This window comes from Megalops cyprinoides, chromosome 13 (genome assembly GCF_013368585.1).
Source record: "Megalops cyprinoides isolate fMegCyp1 chromosome 13, fMegCyp1.pri, whole genome shotgun sequence".
Lineage (NCBI taxonomy): Eukaryota > Metazoa > Chordata > Actinopteri > Elopiformes > Megalopidae > Megalops > Megalops cyprinoides.
The window spans coordinates 28,690,839-28,712,596 of NC_050595.1; the positions used below are offsets into that span (position 1 = coordinate 28,690,839).

The following is a 21,758-nucleotide window of genomic DNA, read 5'->3' on the forward strand; positions in this document are numbered from 1 at the left end:
GCTTGCGGTGGCGCGCATGCGCGATGCTGCTGACTAAAAGAAGGGACCATTTCCTTTCGCAAGGCCTGTGCGAATTCAGCAAAGACAGCGCGGCCGAACCTGCGTTTGGATCGTTGGTTATTTTTACACCCGCTAAACTGGACAGCCGCATGTTCGGGCGATAGCAGCTCTGACCGACGCTTCTGAGCGCAAAAGCCCTTGTTAGTTTTCGTTGATCGTCAGCTGCAGAGTAGCGGTGTTTTTGTTTTCATCAACGCTGTATCTGCAACAGCACAGCGCACCACTTCTGGATCGTTTGAACCACAGGGAAACTGGCAAAAAAGAGGACAGGTAGACACTTTCTGATTTGATTGCGCTACATCCCGCATCGCTTTTCGGCCACAGCAACTCATAATTGCACACTGTTTAAAATTACTGGTTTTGATTACGGCAGTGATACTTGTTAGCCACAGTTGCTCGCTAGTATTAGCTTGCTAGCTAGCTAGTTAGCTACGTTTCTTGCGCTGTATGCTAGCTAGCTGGCTATTCGCGATTGACCGTTCTGCCGTGAGGTTCAGCCCATTGATGGAATAACGACGGATCCATACCGGAGAGAGGACCCAGTACAATATTCATCCTTTTCTGTAGCCACATCAGTCAACCAGAAAACATCAAGGATTGGACAGAAATCTAACAACCCGAGTGAGAACTAGGTAAGACGGCTAACGAGCTCTCTTGCCAGCGAGCATGAAAATATATTGTTTGATGCATCAGCACGGGGTAAAGGAGCGCGGGTGTGTGACTTGGAAAAAATTGCAGGAGGCTCGTTTTACCACCGTGCTGGCTCCTCATCATTCACAAATTTGTTTTATATCGACGTATTATTTTAAACAGCGTTAATTTATGCAACAGATTGCATCTAATTATAACCAGTTGGCATCGAAGTGTGAAATGGAACATGTAGTTATTGCACTTGTATGTAGCTGCTGGACAACGTTTTGTTTTCACGCCACATTATACTGGACGTGCCATTTCGCCTACCGCTTCTGCAATACTGACTGTTGATGGCTATGTCAACAATTTGCTACATATGTGTTCTGGTTAAGATGTTTGTTACAGCTGCGTGAGTAGCACCGCTTGCAAGCCTCTCGCAGTGGGGCTTAATACAGCCACTTGCTAGCTGAAGCATTTTTTTTTTAGTTTGGGTGTAGAGTGTAAAATTATTTGGAAAATAAACAAGGGACATTTGTTACTATTTAATTTCTTGTATGAATGATGGAGGGAAACGGGCCCATCTTTCTGACGTAGCAATCTTTGTCACCGCATTCAATAGACAAGATCAGAAATGATTGTGATATTCGGTGAACTTGTGAATGACCAGATTCTGTTAATTGCTTTGATGGTTGGGGGAAAAAATCAGAATTACCGGAAAGGCAGAGGAATAATTTACGTTACAGTCTCATACAGGTGTCAATGCCATTGATTACGGGTGTTGATTACGAAGACTTTCCGGATAGCTAGAAGAGGCGAATGTCTTGTGGAAGTGTTAAATATGTACACTGGTGCTGGAGATATTGTGCGCATGTTGGTTTTGTTCCAGAGTCACTCTAAGTTAGCTTTCAATGAGCCGTTAATTGAATATTGACCCGGGCTTGCCATTTCTTGACTTGATAGGCCAGTTCTGTTAGTCCGTTGTGAAAGAAATGTGTGCGGTAGATGCTAGCTCAAGATAACCAAGTATCTCGTCTCATCTCATCTGGTTTTTATTGCCCATGTAGACAAATTAGGAGGACAAATTTGTTTTAAAATGATTAACAAGTTGTTCATCTGTTTTAAGATCTGTTAAAAAATGAACAATTAAGTTTAGCTGAGATCTCCACAGCTTTGTTTAGGGGTCACTTCTTATTCATTAAAATAATTAGATTCGAACACCCGCAACTGTATTTTTGTGATAACTCAAACACACCTCCAACAACAGGTTTCTCGGTATGTGTACTTAAAGCAGATTGAGAAATATCAACCCCACATCAGTGTTTAGGCAACAGACTGAACAAATTGGGAGCTGGAGCAAAAACCTTGCAGAGAGTGGTCCAAAGCCCAGGCCCTTTAAACACTGCCCAAAGCTAGTATTTTTTTACTGCTTTGTGTGACTATATTTAGTGGCATGTTTCACTTGGACTTCTCCATTTTTCAGTTCCTCTATAGGTGACTCACTAAAGGTTTTCTCAGTGATTTGGTAGATGAGACCCATATATTACTATTACATGCAATTATGATATCATTGTTCGTAAAACATGTCATTATATCATAGCAGCGTGATCAGTGGTGCTTTAGCTAGGCCATGCTTTTCACTGTAGCCTGCTCTCTATCCGATCTGTACAAAGCCCTTAGTGATTGTAATGTGTTGTTTTTTTATGTAGTTATTTCCAACTTTGGACAGCAAGGAATAGATTAATGTACATAGGAGTGTCACATTTTGTCAAAAAAGATGCAGGTATTTGAACCTTTTGTCATACGGGTGAAATGTTTAATTTAGCCCTGTGTACACTGCTTCTATTTGAATAACAGCTTACAGACACATGGAATGGGTAATTTGATGCTATCTTGTCAGGGATTCAAAAGAAAGCAGACTATATGGTAAAAGCTGTGGCACTCCATGTCAAGACTAACAAACTGTGTCCCATTCTGTGAAAATCACCTTGGACATCCATTGTAAGTGTTGTGTCTTTGAGTGGATTCAGCAAGGCAGGTCACAGCTAGCAAATGTCCCTCTCTCTCAGAGAGGGCCTCCATGTCATTGGGTAATATTTGCTGAATTTAAGGAAAATGTCCCTTGAACTGTCCTCTGCTGTGGGATGCCTCAGCTCATTCCCTTCAAGCCGTATCACTTGCCTACTGCGACCCTTGGTCACGCTCGCGCCTCAAGCCCTAAACATCTTGTGACACATGTAGGAGAATTGAAGAGTTGAATGGCTCGTTCCAGCAGAAGAATGGTATAAAACCTAAATCGCTCTCAGATTATTGTGGAACAACAAATGAGTCCGTGTAGACTGCTGGTGAGCATGAGTGTTTATAAACTATGAAAATAAGGCAACCCACGCACCTCTCTCGGTAGTCATTAACCTGCCTCAAAATCATTAGCATTGCGATCCTGGTGTGGACATGCAGCGTAGAAAACGCCATAAAGTTGGTAAATGACCTGTGTTTTTTTTCTTTTTTTTGTCTGATTTACTACTTGAGCAGTAGCAGAGATGGTCATGGCACACACAATGCATAGCAGTTAGAGCCATGCCAGGTCTTACTCGGAGCATGTCAGTGTATCGCACACAGGTGGCTTCCTGCTTTTTGTACGACCTGGAATGGCTCAAGGTGGGATTGGGATTCCTCTTTCCTTCCTTGACTTGGCATCAGATGTTGTAACTGCATTGACTCCCACGTGAAGCCACCTCTGGTTAAACATACACAGCGTGGACTGCACTGACCAGCTGTGTCATCCAGGCTCATGAAGGCCTCATTGAAGTGTCGTAAGGGCGTTTTCATATTAGGTACGATTGCTTCGTTCCGTGCCAGAGTACGATTGAACTGGACTTTGGGGTCAAGTGTACTCGGATCCGGGCCCGGGTCCCTGATGCCCCTAAGTTACTAAAAGACATTGAAAAAAATGTTTTTTTTTTTTTTTTAGACAAAATATTAGAGGAGCTTAATCCACCTTAGTGTGTTTGATGTGGGAGCTGTATTGCTGTATGGTGTTATCTTATGTCCTGCTTGTGTCTGCCTCTGAAGGTTCTGAGAAGTGCAGTATTTGCGTCTTTGCCACGTTCTCAGTGCAGCTGGTGTTATGGTGAGATGAGCCATTGAGAGTACTCTGTTGCCTAGGGCACTGACCTCAGTCCACCACTGCAAGCCACAAGGACCGAAAGAACCGAAGAGCTGACAGTGTAGTCGTGGCTACTTCACACAACGTCACTGATTGAGTGTCTAAATGCACACGATGAGTATGCCCGCAACATAAAAACACTAGAGCGTTTCAGAGTCCTGAAACTGATCTGACTAGATCGCTAGCCATTTGATTGGAGGCTGCCCTGACACTAAATGGGTTTGCTTTCCATCTTCTGACAACCTGCGTGACATCACATACCTTCCTTATTTTCCCTCTCTCTGTGCTTGGCATTTATACACTTTTATATAGCCTGATATTTATATAGCCGGTTAGCCTTGTGGAAGCTGGGACTGCATTGGCCTGCTGTATCATCCATCCATCATCATCTTGCATGAGGCCTCATCAAAGCATCTTAACTTAGTAAAGGGCATATGCGAAGCAGTAGAAAAATCTCTTGCTTTTTAGCTGAAGTGTTAAGGCAACTTTGTTTGCTTCACTTCAGTGTTTTCAGTGTTTGATGTTTTTGGCTTTGTTGCTGTGCGATAAGCCTTTGATAAGGAGCCCACAAAGATTTCCACATTACCTGACTGTTCTCGAGCCTCACAGCTTTACGTGAAGAAATGAACATGGGTAGTGTGGTGCATTAAGCCCAGCGAGGGGATTGGACAGCAGCACTTGAGGGCGTGGCAGAGGTTTTTTTTTCTTGGGGGGGGTTGGGGGGATGGCTGCACAGTCCCACTTTTTGGCACCTCCAACTGCCCACCCCCTGTGTTCTTTCAGTACCACAGCTGCGTAGCAGCCCATGGAATACCCCCATCCTTCTCTGTCCTCTCTGGCTCTGTGGCGGGGAGCAGAATGAGGGCATTGTGGGCAGCTTCTGGCGCCCGGGTGCAGTGGCCGGCTTCCATCTGGGCAGCCGCCGGTGAGGCAGGCTGTTTCTCAAGTGTTCCATTTAGCTCCTGCCACCACGCGCAGGGCGGTCACTGTGACCGAGAGAGAACGCACGCAGGGGAGCGCCGAGCTGCCGGAGAGCACGGCGCCCAGACACGCCGAGGTCCCCCGTCTCTGAGTCCGAGCATCGGCCCTGTCCCGGACGGACGGTCTCGGCAGATGAGAGAGAGAGAGAAGGCCGAGCTGACCAGTGTTATGTGTGGGAGGCTTGTTTTTCCGAATCTCAAAGCCTCCAGTGTCCTTTCCTCTGGCAGCTCATGGGAGGCTGTTTACCGGAGACGAGTGACTCGCTGCAGAAAACCGCGGCACAGAAGGGATTCCCTGTTACTTCCAGAGAATGGCAAAAAAAAAACAAAACAACCCTGTAGCATTTCCAAGCTTTAGCACGCCTGTCCTTCCCTAGTATGATCATAAGCACACAGTCACACCAACACGTCGTCCTGCCTGTCAGACCCCCACCCCCCACAGGGGAACCCCAAAGCCACCCCCGCCGCTACAGTAGCGTGAAACACTCGGAAACAGGAGGGTGGACACAAGCCACCGGGCTGCAGCCGTGCAGAAGTGAGAGACTCAGCAAAGTGGAGTGGGCGGCAGGGCAGAACAGGCCCTCCTGTGGCATGGGCCTGGGGGTGTTAAAAGGGAGGGAGAGGGAGACCCCCCTCCCCCTTCCGCGCCTAGTAACAGGCAAACTGTGTGGAGGACAGCATGATGGGACTGAGTGTTCAGTCAGCATTTCCATCAAGTCAAACTGCTGCTAGCAACTTATCCGCCATTTTACTCTGTCAGCAACCAAAGCTTCATATTAGCGACATATTTCTCCAGCATCCTGTTTGTTTTTAGAATGTGGTATTAAAATTGGTGTCTTTTTTTGCGTTTCCTCTTCACGGGGCACCTCACCTGTTGCAGGTAGATTTGGAGCTTGGCCCTGCTTTGCAAATCGCTGAAAAGCCCCCGTTGTGTGAAAAACTCCCGATGCGACATCAAAAAAAAAAAAAAGAACCTCTGATCCTTGACCTTCTTACGGTCAATTATTCAAATGTTGGGCTTTGCGCGCCGGCTGTGCCATTTTTGTGTTTAGGGCTGCTGATTTGAATTAATAACCCGTAGATAAATTTGCCGATGGGAACATAAGGTCACTTCCTCGTGCGGGGAGTCGGGGAGACCTGCGGCGGCGGGCGCGGCCCAGGACCCGGCTCCTCGACCCTGGGGCTGCGGTCGGAACCCGGTCACAGGTGGGCAGAGTGCTCGCTCAAAGATGTTGGCTGTAAGCACGTGCAGCTGCTGTGGAGGCCCCAGCGGTGGCCGTGCGCGATTCTCCCTAGCAACCCCAGCGGTTCCAATGAGGACACGTAGTGAGAACCAGCACTCATTATGGCTTTTCCATTACCTGAGGAGAGAGCGCCTCAGTAATGAATTCAGAATGGCTCTGGTAATTTCCTCAGATGGCCCTGATGGGTGGCGTTATTAAACTGTGAAATGAAGCGACACCTCTGCTGTCTTTGCGCGAAGATTTAGCCGATGGGGTTTTCTGAGTGACACCTGGCTAAATTGAGTATGCCCTCTGCTTGTTCTGTGTAGAGGGTTTTTTGTGCCAGTTTATTGATCCCTCCCCCCCGTGGCATGTTCCGTTTGTCATCCATTTTCCCCGTTTGCTCTCCCCTTCTCTTTTGCTGTTCCCCTTCCTGCGGCACTTAATGAGTTGTCAGTTTTGCATCTGAGGTGTGCTGAAACGGTCACGTGCCGTTCCCCATCAGGCACCAGTCAAAAGAAATCTCCACATCATAAACGCAGGCGTGAAAGCAGAAAATTCATTTTGTCATGCAGAACTTCCAAAGAAAAAGTTTTAATGCTACAGTGAAAACTTAGGTGTCAGCTGCAGTCTCTCTGTGTTGGCCCTGACCGTGGCCTGGCTTGCTCTGACTCAAACCCCTTCCAGTTTCTTTTTTTTTTTTATTGCATCCTCAGCAACAGTCATTTCTCTCCATCGCTTCTTCTCACTGGCATCTGATGGCAGACCTACATTATGCAGTGGTTGGGTAACCCTGACCTTGTATGGAGCACTTTGTTGGTGTCCAGTGGCGATGCTGAGCTTGATGCTGAGATGGCAGTGAGGACAGCCCCTCAGAACCTGCAGTAACAGCAGGCTTTAAAGTGCTAAAATGGTGCTATATCACAGTGCCGTCAAAACCTGGTGTTAGTAGGTGTGTTAGGATTTTGGTGGCCCAGGTGCACCCCCAGAACACGTTACGGGCCAGAAAGTTTGGTCCTTGGCTGTGCTCCGTTAGCGGGCCTCTGGTTCCCTGTTAAGGGAGCCGCAGGAAGGCCAAGGTGATTGCAGGCTGCAAACTGCAAAATGCAAACAGCAGCGCCTTCACCAAGCGCACGCACGCAAGCGACTGGCTTTCAGAAGGGGCTTCCCCTGCTCCAAACTGACTCCGTTTCGTCTTTCCCCTCCTGTTTCCTCTGAAAGGAACATTGTGGTGGCTGGCCAAATGCACATTTTTATGGGCTTCCATAAAAAACAAAGAACTAAAATAGAGCCCAATTAGTGGTCGTTACAGTAAAAGCCCAGGATGTGTGTTGCTTGCTGCTGGTTGTTGTTGTCGTTTGCTCTCTGGCCTGGCTGTTCTGTCACTGCCCCCCCCCCCCCCCCCTCCCACCACTGTCCAGTGTGGTTTACTCTGCAGAATCAGAGTTCACCTATCATTGTTTGCTCTTTAGAGTAAAGCTCAGCTATCAGCTGACCTCAAAAACAAAGCGCATCACTCAGATTACTCAAAAAGTGAAGTGTCCACCTTTCCAGGAAGCTCACTGCGGCTAAACCGCAAGCTTAGCTTCTAATTAATTTAAATTTAAGCTTTTGTTGGCTGTGCTTCTGTTGATGAAAAAGAGAACAGTTAAAGGTGACATTTTCAGTGTGGAGGATAGATTCATGTCCAGCAGTGTTGAGGTAGTGAGCTATGTCTATGGTGCTGTTTCTTGAAGAAAAAAAAAAAAAAAAAGTACCTGTAGCTCAATACCGGGGCAGGGGGCGATCAGCATGAACTCTGGGTAAGCTGTGAGGTTTTCTGTTTCCCCCTTATTATCAGCGTATGAACAATAGGAACACATGTGAGCTGTTCAGTTACGCATGTCTGTTGTTCAAGTCATGCCATGTTACATGGCTATGCTCAGGTTCAGAAGACAGAAAAGTAATGTGCTTAGTAATGTGACATGGGGATTAAGGCAGCCTGATTCAAAGGAAGATTCCCAGTTCTGTGTGTAGGGCTTGTCTTGTTTTTACAGCCTTTCACTGGTGTCCTCCCGGAGGCTGCAGTAGCTGTACCTGGGCGGTGGCCCCAGGGCCCTCAGCCGTCTCTGCTCTGCCTGCTGTCAGCGGCAGCTCATGCCAATCAGCTAATGGAGCCCACGGCGGGGCTGTAAATCCCCCTCCCAACACACCGCAAGGCTACACCCGCTTCCAGCGCCCCTGTCAATTATTGAATTACTGCACTTCTCCTCTCGGCCCTCTGCCCCACCCCCCCACCCCCATATGCAGCACGCACCCCTTCAGCGCCAGATCGTCTCGCTCTTCTGCTCCTTCATCACCAGCCCCTCCGCTGTTAGAGGAAGGAGGGCACCGGGAGGCGGGCTCTCTGACACGAGGCCTGATTGGCGGCCTCAACATCGAATCGCTGCCCTGCTGGTCAGTAATGGCAGTGACCAGGTGAGGGACTAGCAGAGTGAATGCCCCTGGCGCAGAGGCGGGAGAGGGCCTTCAGTTCAATGTATATGCAATGATTTTGAGCTGCCCTTCATTTTAACGGGCTGGTTAACTTGGCCCCCTCATCCTGCTTCAGGTCAGATCAAAGGTATCGGCATGGAATTTATGAAGGAACCTTTTGCAGTCTCTGATCCTGCTCCCCTAAATATCTAGCAAGCTGGCATATTCGTAATATGAAGCAACATGTTGTCTACCTCACAATATTAATTGATGCTCTGGTTATTTTGCAGGTTAACTTTTAGGCCCTGTGGTGGGAGTAATTTGAACTATATGTAGTGCCAGTGTGAACTATATGTAGTGCCTCTTGCCAGTGTGATAATTTGTGGTGGCCTCTATGAGGTGAGGTGCCGGCTTGTTTGGCTATTTTAGCGCTCACATCAGCAGCATTTCCTCGCTCTAGAAATAGGTTACTGCAGGAAGTGGGCTCTGAAGAGGGCTGCCACCCCCAAGTATTTTTAATCTATTTGGGCCTGTTTCAGGGAAGTGTGACAGCTGACAGGTTTCCAGGCGCTGTGGAGAAGCCCTCGGCCGCTCCTTTGTGCTGTTGCCGAGGCAGTGGCGAGCGGGGGAGGGGCTGGTCCGCCTGCGCGGTCACCGCTCCGGAGCACAGCTGTACTGCACCAGGCCCCTGTTTTAGTGCCAGGACGGGTCGGGGCGTGCCGTGGCGGGATGGAATCCTCCCTCTCCCCCGCCTCCGTGCCCCTCGCACCCAGACCAAATCCACCCCATTCCCAAGGGAGCCGCTTTCACATCCCCTCCCGGCGCTTGGGGGTTACTGTCTGGGGCCCTTCGTGCCGAGGCATGTGGGAAGGTCTGGGAGCCAGGGCGTCTGTAGGCCGCCTCTCCCATAAGATTCCCTGTGACAGACCAGTGGAGTCTTAGCTGGCCTCAGCAATTTCTTCCTGGCCCTGCTTTTACCCTCTACACGTCTCCCAAACCAGAGACTGCCTGCCGCAGTCAGTAGCCGCTGCTGTCGCATCATGTTCTTACGTTGTTCTGAGGGCAGGTTCATGTGTTGGGCTGGATCACCACACGCTGGATTTCTGCCCTGGTGGTAAAAATCAGCAGGCGATGAGACGGAATTTCCACCAAGCTGTGCTTTCAGGCAGAAGGGAGAAAGTAACACGGTAAGTGTGGTGTAGCACACATGTTAGACTACATTGGAATGTGAATGAGGAGCACTCGTTGATGTGTGGAAAGTGAGTTGAACAGGCAGGAGGTGGGTTATCAGCAGAAGAGCAACGGGGGGGGGGGGCTAACAGCACCGCGGTGGATGTGTGTGCACTGTGAGTGAGGGTGGAGCATGTTGGTTAGGTCGCTGGTTCCTCCTGGTGCATGTACCGTTTGAGGTGCCTGCAGTGCGGAAATGAGAACGAGGTGTGTACGTTTCCAGATGCTCTCCAGCCCAGATAAACTGCTCATTTTCTCAACTGTTGTTGCCCTCTGCTGTGCCTGTCCATCTTGCTGTAATGGTGGCGTGCTCTGTGTGTATGAGTGTGTGTTGGCGTCAGCGCAGAGGCTCCTGCATTGGTCTGAGCCCTCGTGAGAGAGGGTCACTTCCGGGGCAGACCGTAGTAAACGAGCACAGAGACAGAGCTCCACCCCTCGCGGTTCAGCCACAGCTGCCTGCTGCTGCTTAAAAATCATCTCCTCTTTTCTCTTTTTAGCTTTGCTCACACACACTTCCCCCCCCTTCATTTCCGGGGCTACGAGGAAATCTGACAGTAGCTCAGAGGATGTAGTGGCTGTGCCGAAGAAACTATTTCTGGTGGGCCGTGTCACCGCTGAGTTTCTTCATCTGAAACTCGGCGGCATGCAGTATAAATAGGTTAGGCCCTAATTCCGAGCACCACTTTTCGTAATGACCAAGCGGAGCTAATGGTCTTGCGGAGCACGAGGCAGCCACTTGGTCCCCTCTCGCTGTACAGTGTCCCTCAGAAGCTCTTTATTCGGCCCTGTTCCTGCTCTGAGGCGGGAGGACCAGCAGGAGCTCTCTGCTCTCGGCCTCTCTGCTCTATTTCCCTATTTGCATTTTGTACAACGTGCCTCCTAATAATGACAGCTTCCTGAGCTGCAAATGAAGAGCCGCGCTGCTATTGTTCCCTTTCTCGCTGTTCCTGCCCGAATGCAAAATTGGAGCTGGTCTAATGTGTCGTTTGTAACAGAGAATAATGCATTGAGCAGTCGTTGCGTATATATTTTGCAGCCTGAGCTGCAAAAAAAATTTGGTAAAGCATGTGGGTGTTTTAGGAGCCCTGTAATATTACTGGTACTGTGCAAACCCCAACACAAGAACTATGAGGTGTGAATGCTAGCGCGCAGGAATATGCGGAGATTGCGCATGCTAGCTGACAGAAATATGGGGGCGGATTGTCAAAGCATAGATGTTTGATGCAGGTGAGAGCGGAGGAAGTGAGCCGAAGAAGAGAAAGACGGTAGCCATGTGCGATGACCTTGACCTCGCTCTTGTGAAGCACGGTTTTCACACCTTCCATGCTGCGCTCTTTATCTGGCACACATTTTCCATTTTGCTATTTCACAAGCACATTTGATTTTCCTCACATACCCCAGGCGGCCCGCTTTCGAACGGAGCTCGTTTTGCTCTGGGACCGTTTTCTGGAGACATGAAACCTCTTTGAGAGAGCGTACCTGGTTGCCACCGTTCTCTCGTCCTCTCTCCCTCTCTGTCTCTCTGTGTCTGCCTCCCAGGCTGCTGCTTCCTCTCTGCGTAGCGGCAGAGGCTGATACAGCTCTAATGGAAGAGTCTGGTTACCGGATTAATTATTCACATGGTTACAGTGCAAGTGCGTTCGCCTCCGGGGGGTGGGGCTCTATTATTCATGATCGCTGTTGGAACAGAAAAGCGACACTGGTAGCCTCCCGTGAGCGCACGTGTGCGAGGGACAGCAGTGTGCAGGGCCCCCTTTACCGTACCGTCGTCCGGTCTTTAACCCCCTCTCCTCTGTATGCCCCCCCCCAGCCCGCCGTTGGGTCCTGGTGTGAAGCTGTCGGTTCATCCGCTGCCGCTGTGTCAGGAGCTCGTCCCTGTCCCTTTGGGAGACACAGAAAGGCCCTTTTTGCCCATTCTCTATGTGTTTAGGGCTCTTAAGCATGTCTGCTCTGACTGGCATTTCCTCCCTGACCTCTGACCCCAGAAATGCAGCACAGCAACCCACTTCCGTCCCGCGACTCGGCCCGGCGAGCAGGCACGGGAAGCTGAGGCCAGACATTCCCAAAACCTATACGAGCCCCACACCCATCACCCCTCTCTGTCTTTCTCAGGCTCAGGTTCTTTCACACATCCCTTCATCCCCATGGCTTTGTCTTCCCTTCAACTGTCCACCCACGTTCCCCCAAAATAATCCCCCTGTATAGCACAGGGAAGCCTCCGCCCAAATGCATACACACACACACACACACACACACACACGTGCTGTCTCTGTGCCGTGTGAAGTGACGCCAATGAATGCATTCTCTCTTTGTCTGTGCGTGCGAGTCTTCCCCCGCAGCTCCACAGCCTCCGAGGCTCCTGCGTTTAAAATGGGCCGGCTGGGTCGTCCGCTTTGATGCCTCGGCGGCATTTCTAAAGCCAAGGAGCGCTTTCCCGAGGTTCGTTGCAGCGCTTACGCGTGTCTTCGTCTTTGACAGGTGCTGCATTTTAATGTGGGGGGGCGCAGGAGCAGGGGGGTTGCATGATGCCCTGTACAAAACTGGAGTGAAAATACAGTAGAAATGCCTCTTGGCTCTTTTCCTGCCATAAGAAATGTAGAAATAGCTCCACTGCTACGATATTGCTCTGTGTTGTAGGGATGCATATTGGAACATCATGCACAATGAATGCTGTCTCACCGGAGCCTGGTGATGTGAACGATCACCATGTCAGTCATGAAATATCTGCTTACAAATTCAGCGGTGTCAATAAGATATATAAAGAACTATATAAAGAACGGGCTAGGCGTTGCATTGTTAATTCAGTAGTGAAGAAAAGAATATGCAGTGCAGAATTCATCCATTAGTCTAGATGTGGTTGCACAGAGTAAACTGAGTAGAAGGCAATGGGTAGTGTAGGTTCAGCAGCAAATTCACTAGAAGGGAACTGAACACTGTAGAAGGGGGTGTGTGGTGTAGATTCGGCAGTGTGGCTGGGAGTGTGTGGTGTAGATTCGGCAGTGTAGCGGGGAGTGTGCGGTGTAGATTAGGCGGTGTAGCTGGGAATGTGTGGTGTAGATTCGGCAGTGTAGCTGGGAGTGTGTGGTGTAGATTCGGCAGTGTAGCTGGGAGTGTGCGGTGTAGATTCGGCAGTGTAGAGGGGAGTGTGCGGTGTAGATTCGGCAGTGTAGAGGGGAGTGTGCGGTGTAGATTCGGCAGTGTAGCTGGGAATGTGCGGTGTAGATTCGGCAGTGTAGCTGGGAGTGTGCGGTGTAGATTCGGCAGTGTAACTGGGAGTGTGCGGTGTAGATTCGGCAGTGTAGCGGGGAGTGTGCTGTGTAGATTCGGCAGTGTAGCTGGGAATGTGCGGTGTAGATTCGGCAGTGTAGCTGGGAATGTGCGGTGTAGATTCGGCAGTGTAGCGGGGAATGTGTGGTGTAGATTCGGCGGTGTAGCGGGGAGTGTGCGGTGTAGATTCGGCGGTGTAGCGGGGAGTGTGCGGTGTAGATTCGGCAGTGTAACGGGGTGTGTGCGGTGTAGATTCGGCAGTGTAGAGGGGAGTGTGCGGTGTAGATTCGGCAGTGTAGAGGGGAGTGTGCGGTGTAGATTCGGCAGTGTAGAGGGGAATGTGCGGTGTAAATTCGGCAGTGTAGAGGGGAGTGTGCGGTGTAGATTCGGCAGTGTAGCAGGGAGTGTGTGGTGTACATTAGGCGGTGTAGAAGGGGGTGTGCGGTGTAGATTCGGCAGTGTAGCGGGGAATGTGCGGTGTAGATTCGGCAGTGTAACGGGGAATGTGCGGTGTAGATTCGACAGTGTAGAGGGGAGTGTGCGGTGTAGATTCGGCAGTGTAGAGGGGAGTGTGCGGTGTAGATTCGGCAGTGTAGCTGGGAATGTGTGGTGTAAATTCGGCAGTGTAGAAGGGAATGTGCGGTTTAGATTCGGCAGTGTAGCAGGGAGTGTGTGGTGTACATTAGGCGGTGTAGAAGGGGGTGTGCGGTGTAGATTCGGCAGTGTAGCGGGGAATGTGCGGTGTAGATTCGGCAGTGTAACGGGGAATGTGCGGTGTAGATTCGGCAGTGTAGAGGGGAGTGTGCGGTGTAGATTCGGCAGTGTAGAGGGGAGTGTGCGGTGTAGATTCGCCAGTGTAGCGGGGAGTGTGTGGTGTACATTAGGCGGTGTAGAAGGGGGTGTGCGGTGTAGATTCGGCAGTGTAACGGGGAATGTGCGGTGTAGATTTGGCAGTGTAACGGGGAGTGTGCGGTGTAGATTCGGCAGTGTAACGGGGAGTGTGCCGTGTAGATTTGGCAGTGTAGATTTGGCAGTGGAATGCGTGGTGTAGGCTGAATTGTGTAGAGCCGAGGGGAATGTGCTCTGTTCTCCAGCTCTGAGGGAGTGGCTGCAGAGCAGGGGAACAGCCCCAGGAGGGAATTCTCAGAGCCTGTCTCATCTTGCTGAGGAGACCAGCTGACAGGCGTGGAGCAGCCCTATCTCTCCTATCTCACACACACACACACACACACACACACACACACATAAATGTCGCGGGCATTTTGCAACCTGAAGGAAAATGCAGAGCAACCTGTTTGCTGTTAAGCCCAGGCTCGTTCCCAGGCAGTGGGCTGGATTGAGGTGAGGATGGGTGCATAGTGAGCTGGGTGTGTGAGCCAAACGTGCGTGTTCACCTTTAAAATAACGTCAAGGGTGCGTTTTTCGTCTCACACCTGATGCGTCTTTATGGGGGGCTTTGCATTTTCTTTACAGTGTGGGTTGGTATTTATAGTCATGGAAAAGAGAAACGATACCATATAGAGAAAAGGAAACTTAAGTAATGCATGAGTTATTGAGTGTTGGCAGAAACGTTTCTCCTCTTCCTGGAGCTGCACTCATGATGGTGTGAGGAGTTCATTTCTGTCATGTGTATGAGCAGTTTCATAGACACCAAGTGTGTCAAACAGTAGCTCTGCCTGGGAGTGAGTGTGTGTCTGTGTGTGTGTGAGGGAGAGCACTAGAAATTTACACAAGAGGTTCACAGGAAGAATACAGCCAACGGAGCAGCAGGGAAATACTGACATTTTCTCCTGAATAAAGCAGATGCTTGTTACTGAATTGCAGCTCATCTCAATGGCAGGTATTCCTCTTATTCCCATTCATCTTTGCGTTTAGGGTGACTTGGAGCCGAGGCAGAACTCCCAGTAGGGAACAGGCCGCCGTTTGTTCATTAGCCATTTGATCTTTGGTGAGGTGGGAGAGTAATTAGAACTCAAGTGCCCCTCTGGGACTGAGAGGCTGGTGAGACCAAAACGTGATGCAGGCGGTGCTTAGCGTCGTGTGAGGGAACATCAGCACCTCTCACCTTTGTAGGCACTGTAAAATGTGTTCTGGTGCCAGTCTGGGCCAAAACCGTCATTGTTTGTTGTGAATGAGTTGTCTTACACCAAAGATAAGCTGCTGAGGGCTTTCAGGGTAGAGGCGGGTAGCGTGACCCATCTCCACAGAAATCCTTCAGCTAGCAACACTGACCTCAGAACCCCTTGGTTGCTGTTCCATGGTGCTGTTGACCTGGTGGTCCCTATGTGTTCCAGACAAGTGAGTGACAAGACCAAGACCGAGGAAGGAGAGGGCGTCAGAGTGGCACTGTGGCCTCAGTTCACCCCGGTTAGAGCGGCTGCGCTGTTGGTCTGTTCTTCTAATCAGCATTCAGTGTTGATTCCGACATGGTTGCCGTTGGCAGCGTCAGTGCCTCAAAGCTAAGGCTGCCTAAACGGAGGTAACATCTCAAACCAATCTGTTTACATTTACAGTGTGTCATTTAGAAGAAGTCCTAATCCAGAGCGACTTAGCGAGCAGGTGTGAGTGCATCAGGCACTAATCTGTGCATAAACACCTCACAGTCGTGTGCCAGCCTGGGTCTGCGTGTTTAAGCTTTGTTTTATGACTTCCTCTCACTTCCTATTTGAGCGCCATCCTGTACACACCACAGCTGCAGAGCATTGGTGGTCGGCGAGGCGCTGGATGGCAGCAGGGCCTCGCCCCCCGTGGTCAGGGGGTAACGGGCGTTAATGCGACAGGGGCGTGCGGTCGAACGGCTCGGGCTCAACCAGCCCCACCCTCTGGGCCACCTGCAGAGGCCGTCCGGCTGTCAGATCTGTCAGGGGCGTGGGGGTTGCAGGCAGGCCCGAAGGGCAGTGAGGAACAGCGATGAGCAGTTAAGGAAGGTGTCACAGCAGACATGTTTAGGCAGGTTGTGGCCACTCCGAGCTGACTCTCAGACTGAAGGGTTTTCACAGTTTCAGGCTGAACCCTTCAGTGAAAGTAGCGTGTTTTTCAGGGGTTTTTCTACGTCTAGCTGATGCGAAAGAGTCAAGGGAGGTGGGGGGAATTAGCATTCTTTTCTCACATAATAAAGAAACAACAGATGGATGGAGGCATTTGATGAGTGCAGTGGAAGAACAGAAGCGGCCTCAGCGAAAGAGAGGAGAAGCTCCATCAGGATGGAGAGCCAGCAGCACTCGGCAGATGGCAGACGCAGCCATGGTGTTTAATGAGCTGGAGAGACGTCATGCCGTAGGGTCCCTCTTAGGGCTGCTCGATTATGGCAAAAATCATAACCACAATTATTTTGGTCAATATTGAGATCATGATCATTTAACATGATTACTCATTGACTTTGGAAACAACATGTATTTATTGAATTAAAAAAAAAAAAAAAAAAAAAAACTTGTTTTTTTAACCCTTTCACATGTATTGTCACACCGGTTTGATTTGCCGTTTAGCGTGTATGCTAAAACCAGTGCGATTAGGACACAGCTCTCTCCCTCACACACACACACACACACACACACACTGAGCCCTGTGCGTACACCCCACAGACACAGGCACAAACACACCCAAGCACAGCCATGTGGAAAGTTCACACGTACACACCCAAGATCGCTCAGTTACCCAGCCGAAATGCCTGGAGCTAATTGAGCATGGCCCTTTCTCTTTGTACGTACCCCGCCGTGTGGCTCAGAAGCCATTCCACAACTACTAGTGGGGCTTTTGGGGTTTTTTTTTTGTTTTTTTCCTCCAAATGTTTTCCTTTTGTGGTATGTTTTCAACAAGCTGGGGCAAAGGTGGATGTCTGCAAAGCTGAAGTAAATTGAGAGGCAAACGCTTGTATACCAGATGAAGTTTATGAGAGTCATTCTGTGTGTTTTGAGTTTTAAAGAAGAGTGAGTGACAGGGAGAGATGGGCAGTGCTTTGAGGGTGTGCAATCCCCAGTCCTGTACAACCCCAGGACGAATCCCATCATGCTGAGTTGCTGGGAGACACCCCCACAAAGAAGACAGAAGAATCCCCGTAGCTGGCGTGAGTTCAGTTCGTTTCCCTTGCCTGCTGGGTCGCTGTTTTCAAGCCATGTGAAGTCACTGCAGTTGGAGGCACTCGGTTTTTTTCCACGCAGTCGTGAACGGTCACATGCGGTTGACGAGGCAGTGAAGTGTGGCGTGGAGAGAAGGGCTGTGTTTTGGCATGTTTGCCCATGGGTCTGACAGAACTGTGTGAAGGAGCCCTTCTAGCCTTAGGATCACTGCAGAGATCCTCCATGACAGAATTCTTCTTCCTCATTATTCCTAACAGCTTACATCCTTCATCAAATGCCAGGGGTTTGTTTAAAGGTCGTTTGGAACGTATGGAGAAAATGCTGCTGATGTGGTGATGTGATTACCTGTAGGGGACCACAGGCGCTCTCGGCGCCTACCTGGTTTAGCGTTGATGCTTGTTCATGTGTGATTTCCGGTGTCCTACATGTGCAACTTGTCATGCCGCACTACTAGACACGCTGTGTAAGTCGTTCTAGATAAATGGCATTGTAATGTGGTGCAGAAAGCAGCAGCCGGCCTCAGGCCACAGAGCAGAGGGCAGGAGATGAAAGGGAGGGCCGAGCCAGTTATTAGAGTGTCGGAGCGGCTCTATCTCAGGGCACATCACGTCTTGCCTCTCGGGCTCCCATTGAAGCGGGCTTCCTGGTTCCTGCTGGACCGGGGTCAGAATGGCGGCGTGGTACGGCTGCGTGGCACGGCTGCGTGCGGCCCTTGGCCCTCGTTCTGCGCCTCGCGCTTTCGGTGTGATGTTTCCAACCGCAGCTCCATTCATACTGGCTCTGTCCACTTCTCACTTCCCTTTTCTTGCTTGCTGGGCGGTGCAAGTATGCCAAACTTTCGCTTTGAGCGTCTGCGTGCAGCCAGTCACCCAGGTTCAGGACCGTTGTTTCAGTAAAACTTTTTGCAGCTTGCGTGTGTTCTGCCTTTGCCCCCCCCCCCCCCCCGGTAGCTGTTTTGTACAACAGGAGTAGATCTGTCAGCCGGATCTGACAGCCACCCTCCCTTTGAAACTGACCTGCAGCCTAGTGCCTTGAATTGCTTCAAATACTTAAATAATCGTCTCGATAGAGAGAGCCACAAGAGACATGAAATATTATCAAGAAAAAAAATGATGTGACACGCTCCAGGGCTGTTTTTATTCATTTGTAAACTGATTTGGCTGTTCTGAAAATACCTTGCAGATAAAATTAACTTAGGCTACGTTAACTGAATATTTAGGTCCATTTAACGTTGACAGCCCCCCAGGATTTATAGATACCAAGCGATATTGTTGCTGCCACTGCTAAATGTCACTTTCTTGTAGCTGTGGAGAACTACCAGTGCTAACATGCTCTAATAGCGGCTGCAGCGACTGCTGCACCTGAATGCCTCGTCGCAGTAAACAAGAGGAGGGAAAACAGGGGAAAGGTCACGGCCCCGAGGAGGGAGCCATGGAGCATCTCAGGGCCTCGGGAGGGAAGTATGGTGGAGCAGGATCCTGCCACAGCTTGCTCTCAGGCATTCAGAGGCTGAGGCGCAGGGCAAAACTCCATTGTTGCCAGGGAGGCAAGGCCTTGCACAGCAGATTGAGATGAGCAGACTTGGGATGCAGCTGTGGAGTTTGTAACTGTTACAGTGGATTAATTGCACTTCCACATGTGATAATGAGCAATCTTTCACTCGATGAACCACCACAGGACAATTTCCTGTGCAAAATGGTCAAGGACAGTTCATCTATAGGCCCGTTCTTACTGTGGATTCCCTCAGTAATACCTTAGCTTAGCCTGATCATGTGAAGTGAAGCCTACTGTGTTTTCTAAATGCAGAGATACTGTAGTTCACTCAGGTGTGTGTGGAAGTGCTGGTGGGCAGGGCCGTATGTTCCAGGCCAGATGGACTGACACCCACTCTGTGCAGATGGATTCAGAAGAATAATCTCCATCATCATTAACCCCCAGCCCACCCCCTTCCTCCCCTTGTGCAGTTACCCTGCTGCTCAGCCCCTCTGTTTCTTAGGGGGATTTTGGGGCTGCAACCCCCCACCCCCCACCCTGCAGCTTGTCCTCTTCTCTACATCGAATCCACACACCAGCTGACCCACCCTCCGTTGTGAGGAAATCCTTTTATACCTTTGTTCCCCTCAGAAGCTTTGGCTGTGTCGCATTTAGCGCCGTGATCGTCCCCGTCTGGTCAAGCAGGAGTCCCGAGAGACCCAAAGAGATGAGGCTCCGGGCCGATCCTGCGTTCCCCGCGCCCGTATCCTTCACTGCTTTCATCAGCTCTAACCCACCGAAGGCGATTCTCTCTCGCGCGGGACGCCAGCCGAGCCCAGCCAGCTCAGTCACCCCCCTCCCGGGGTCACAGGGGGTCAGAGCAGATCGGTCAGGAGCATAAAAGACGCCCGTTGTCCGCGCCCTGAAAGGAGGGAGGCCACGGCTCTGCGCGCGGCTCTCTTGATATGTCCGAGCCCCGGCGCTGTCCATTGTGCGGCTCGGGTCCGGGGCTGAATGGGGCGCCATTCACACGCAAGCTGGTGTCCTGGTGCGTGAGCCGCTGGAGCAGGCCAGAGCCGGGAGGCAGGAATAAAGGGGGCCGTTGTGCGAGCCGCGACTCTGCGGATACAGTGCGGTGACATCACTTTCATATGGCGCGTCTGATCGCACACGCCCCTGCCAAGAAATGAACTGGAGATTATGATTTGTTCTTGCACGTTTTCTCTCTTTATCTTCCTGGAATGTCTTCGATTTGGTTTTCATGATATATATTTCTGAGTGGTTTACAGAATTTGTTCACAAATTGACAAGGTTCTGCTACATTTTTCTTCGTTTGTTTTTAAACAGGAACTGTCCTTTGTATCCAGCGGTGCCCCTGCATCACTGCAGAAATCCCCCTAAAACTGGCAGTCTTACACGCATCTTCCTGTCTCCTAGGTGACTGCATCATCGCCGTGCATTGTAGCTGTAAGCGTATGCACCCTGCTAGTAATGTGTGTGTGCTGCTGGAAAAGGCTGCTCACGCTCCCAGAGTAGAAGAGTGTGGGCGGTGGTCAGTGCCAACAGCCGGTCCACATCAGTCCAGCCACTGGTGCTCGGGGGCCTCTGTAGGACATTGTGTGTGTGTGTGTTTGTGTGTGTTCTGTTGCCCGGGTATTTGCATAGCGAGTAGGTCACATTTCCATATTTCTCGTCGGTGCCGAGGCTGGTCGTCTGTACAATGCCAGCTTTGTGAGCAGACCCCGGGCCGAGAGCCCCCCCCCCACGCCCCTGGCCACACCTGCACGCGCGGTACAGCGTCGGATACCAACAGCGACACCGTGCCGGGTGGGAGGGGGAGGGGCTGCGGGCCCGTGTCGTTTCATGATGTTGCATCAGCCCCCTCTCTTTGTGTCCAGGTCTTCGCATCCCCTTTGCGGGGGGGGGTGGTGCAAAGATTAGTGCGGTGTGATGTTGCTGTAGCGGGCAGGCAGGAAGGCACTGGCTGCAGGGGGATGCTCACGCCATCTTTCAGCTGGGCACAAGACTCCATGTGTGTCTCTCGCTCTCTCTCTCTCACTCTCTCTCTCTCTCTCACACACACACAGACACACACACAGAGTTTGGCATGCACATATGCTGTGATGCCATCACAAAACGGGTGTATTGTGTTCCTTCATTTTTTGCATCACTCAAATGCATGTAAATTTGTCCACACTCACATGCACTCTGCACTAAGCTGCACATGCACTAAGCTCTGTCTGTCTGTTTGACACACACACACACACACACAGGCACACACACACACACACAGTGCATTCTTTTCCATCCTGACAAGATTTATGTCACACCACAGGAGTGGTATTAGCACAGAAATGCAGTTTTGGAGGATGCGTGGTTATTTGTGCAGGAAAGTGTGACACATGTTTGCACTGCAAACTCCTTTGCCCTCTAACTCCATCACCTAGTGCTCTGAGGCAGCGTGGGACAGCCGCTGCTCTCGCTGCTGTGCTCTCTGCACTGCTCAGCAGAGAGACCGGGAGGAAGTGGCATGATGGTGTGACGGCCCAGCGTGCCCTCGTACTCACTAGGGCTACTTCCTCTCACCCCGTGGCTCGAGCAGCAGCCCCAGCAGGAAGTGAGCTCGGAGGGGCGGACTCTGCACCTGCGGTCAGGGGTCCAGGAGAGCAGGGGCAGCAGCCACACTGTGAACACCCCAAGGGTGATATGGGGGTGCAGTATAGAGTGTGAAGGCTTCAAAATTAACTTTCTGGTCCACCAGCCGGGGTTGCTTGTAGCTGGATTTTTCTCCAGCCAAAATAATTAATTGCATTTTGATAAAATAATAGAATTGTAAAAGTTTGTTGTGCAGCCTCACAGTGGTTATTTATTTCAACTGATATTAAATTCATATTCACAGACCAGGTAATGACAAATTTAATTGTAAATGACCACTTCCGTATGAACTTCATCAGGCAACCAGATGTATTCAAGTTGGGATGGTGCTGTGAGATTCCCGTGGGATTCTCACATTACAGCTGACATTTTGCCTCCTCAGTGAACAATGCTTTTAAATCTTTTGGGTGATCCATGGTGATATGCCTGTTTTATCCAGTCTACCAAGTTGTTAGTTCAATTTTGATTCAAACTCTGATTCACCTTAATCTTTCTGTACATGATAGTTTACTGAATCTTCAGTTGTCCTGACAAGCTGGCAATC

The 21,758-nt window shown here is 50.4% G+C and overlaps 1 protein-coding gene across 3 annotated transcripts in view; it reads left to right on the top strand.

The window, feature by feature from the left end:
- Positions 1-41: 41 nt before the first annotated feature.
- The window catches only part of LOC118788337 (tyrosine-protein kinase CSK), a 45,290-nt gene continuing 23,573 nt past the window's right edge, over positions 42-21,758 (top strand). Inside the window, exons 1-2 of one of the 3 annotated variants that reach the window (XM_036544297.1) lie at positions 42-330; positions 628-692. The gene's annotated coding sequence lies outside the window, so the exon portion shown is untranslated. Of the gene's footprint in view, positions 693-21,758 lie in introns of all 3 variants that reach the window. The other 2 variants (XM_036544296.1, XM_036544298.1) reach the window with 2 other exon arrangements.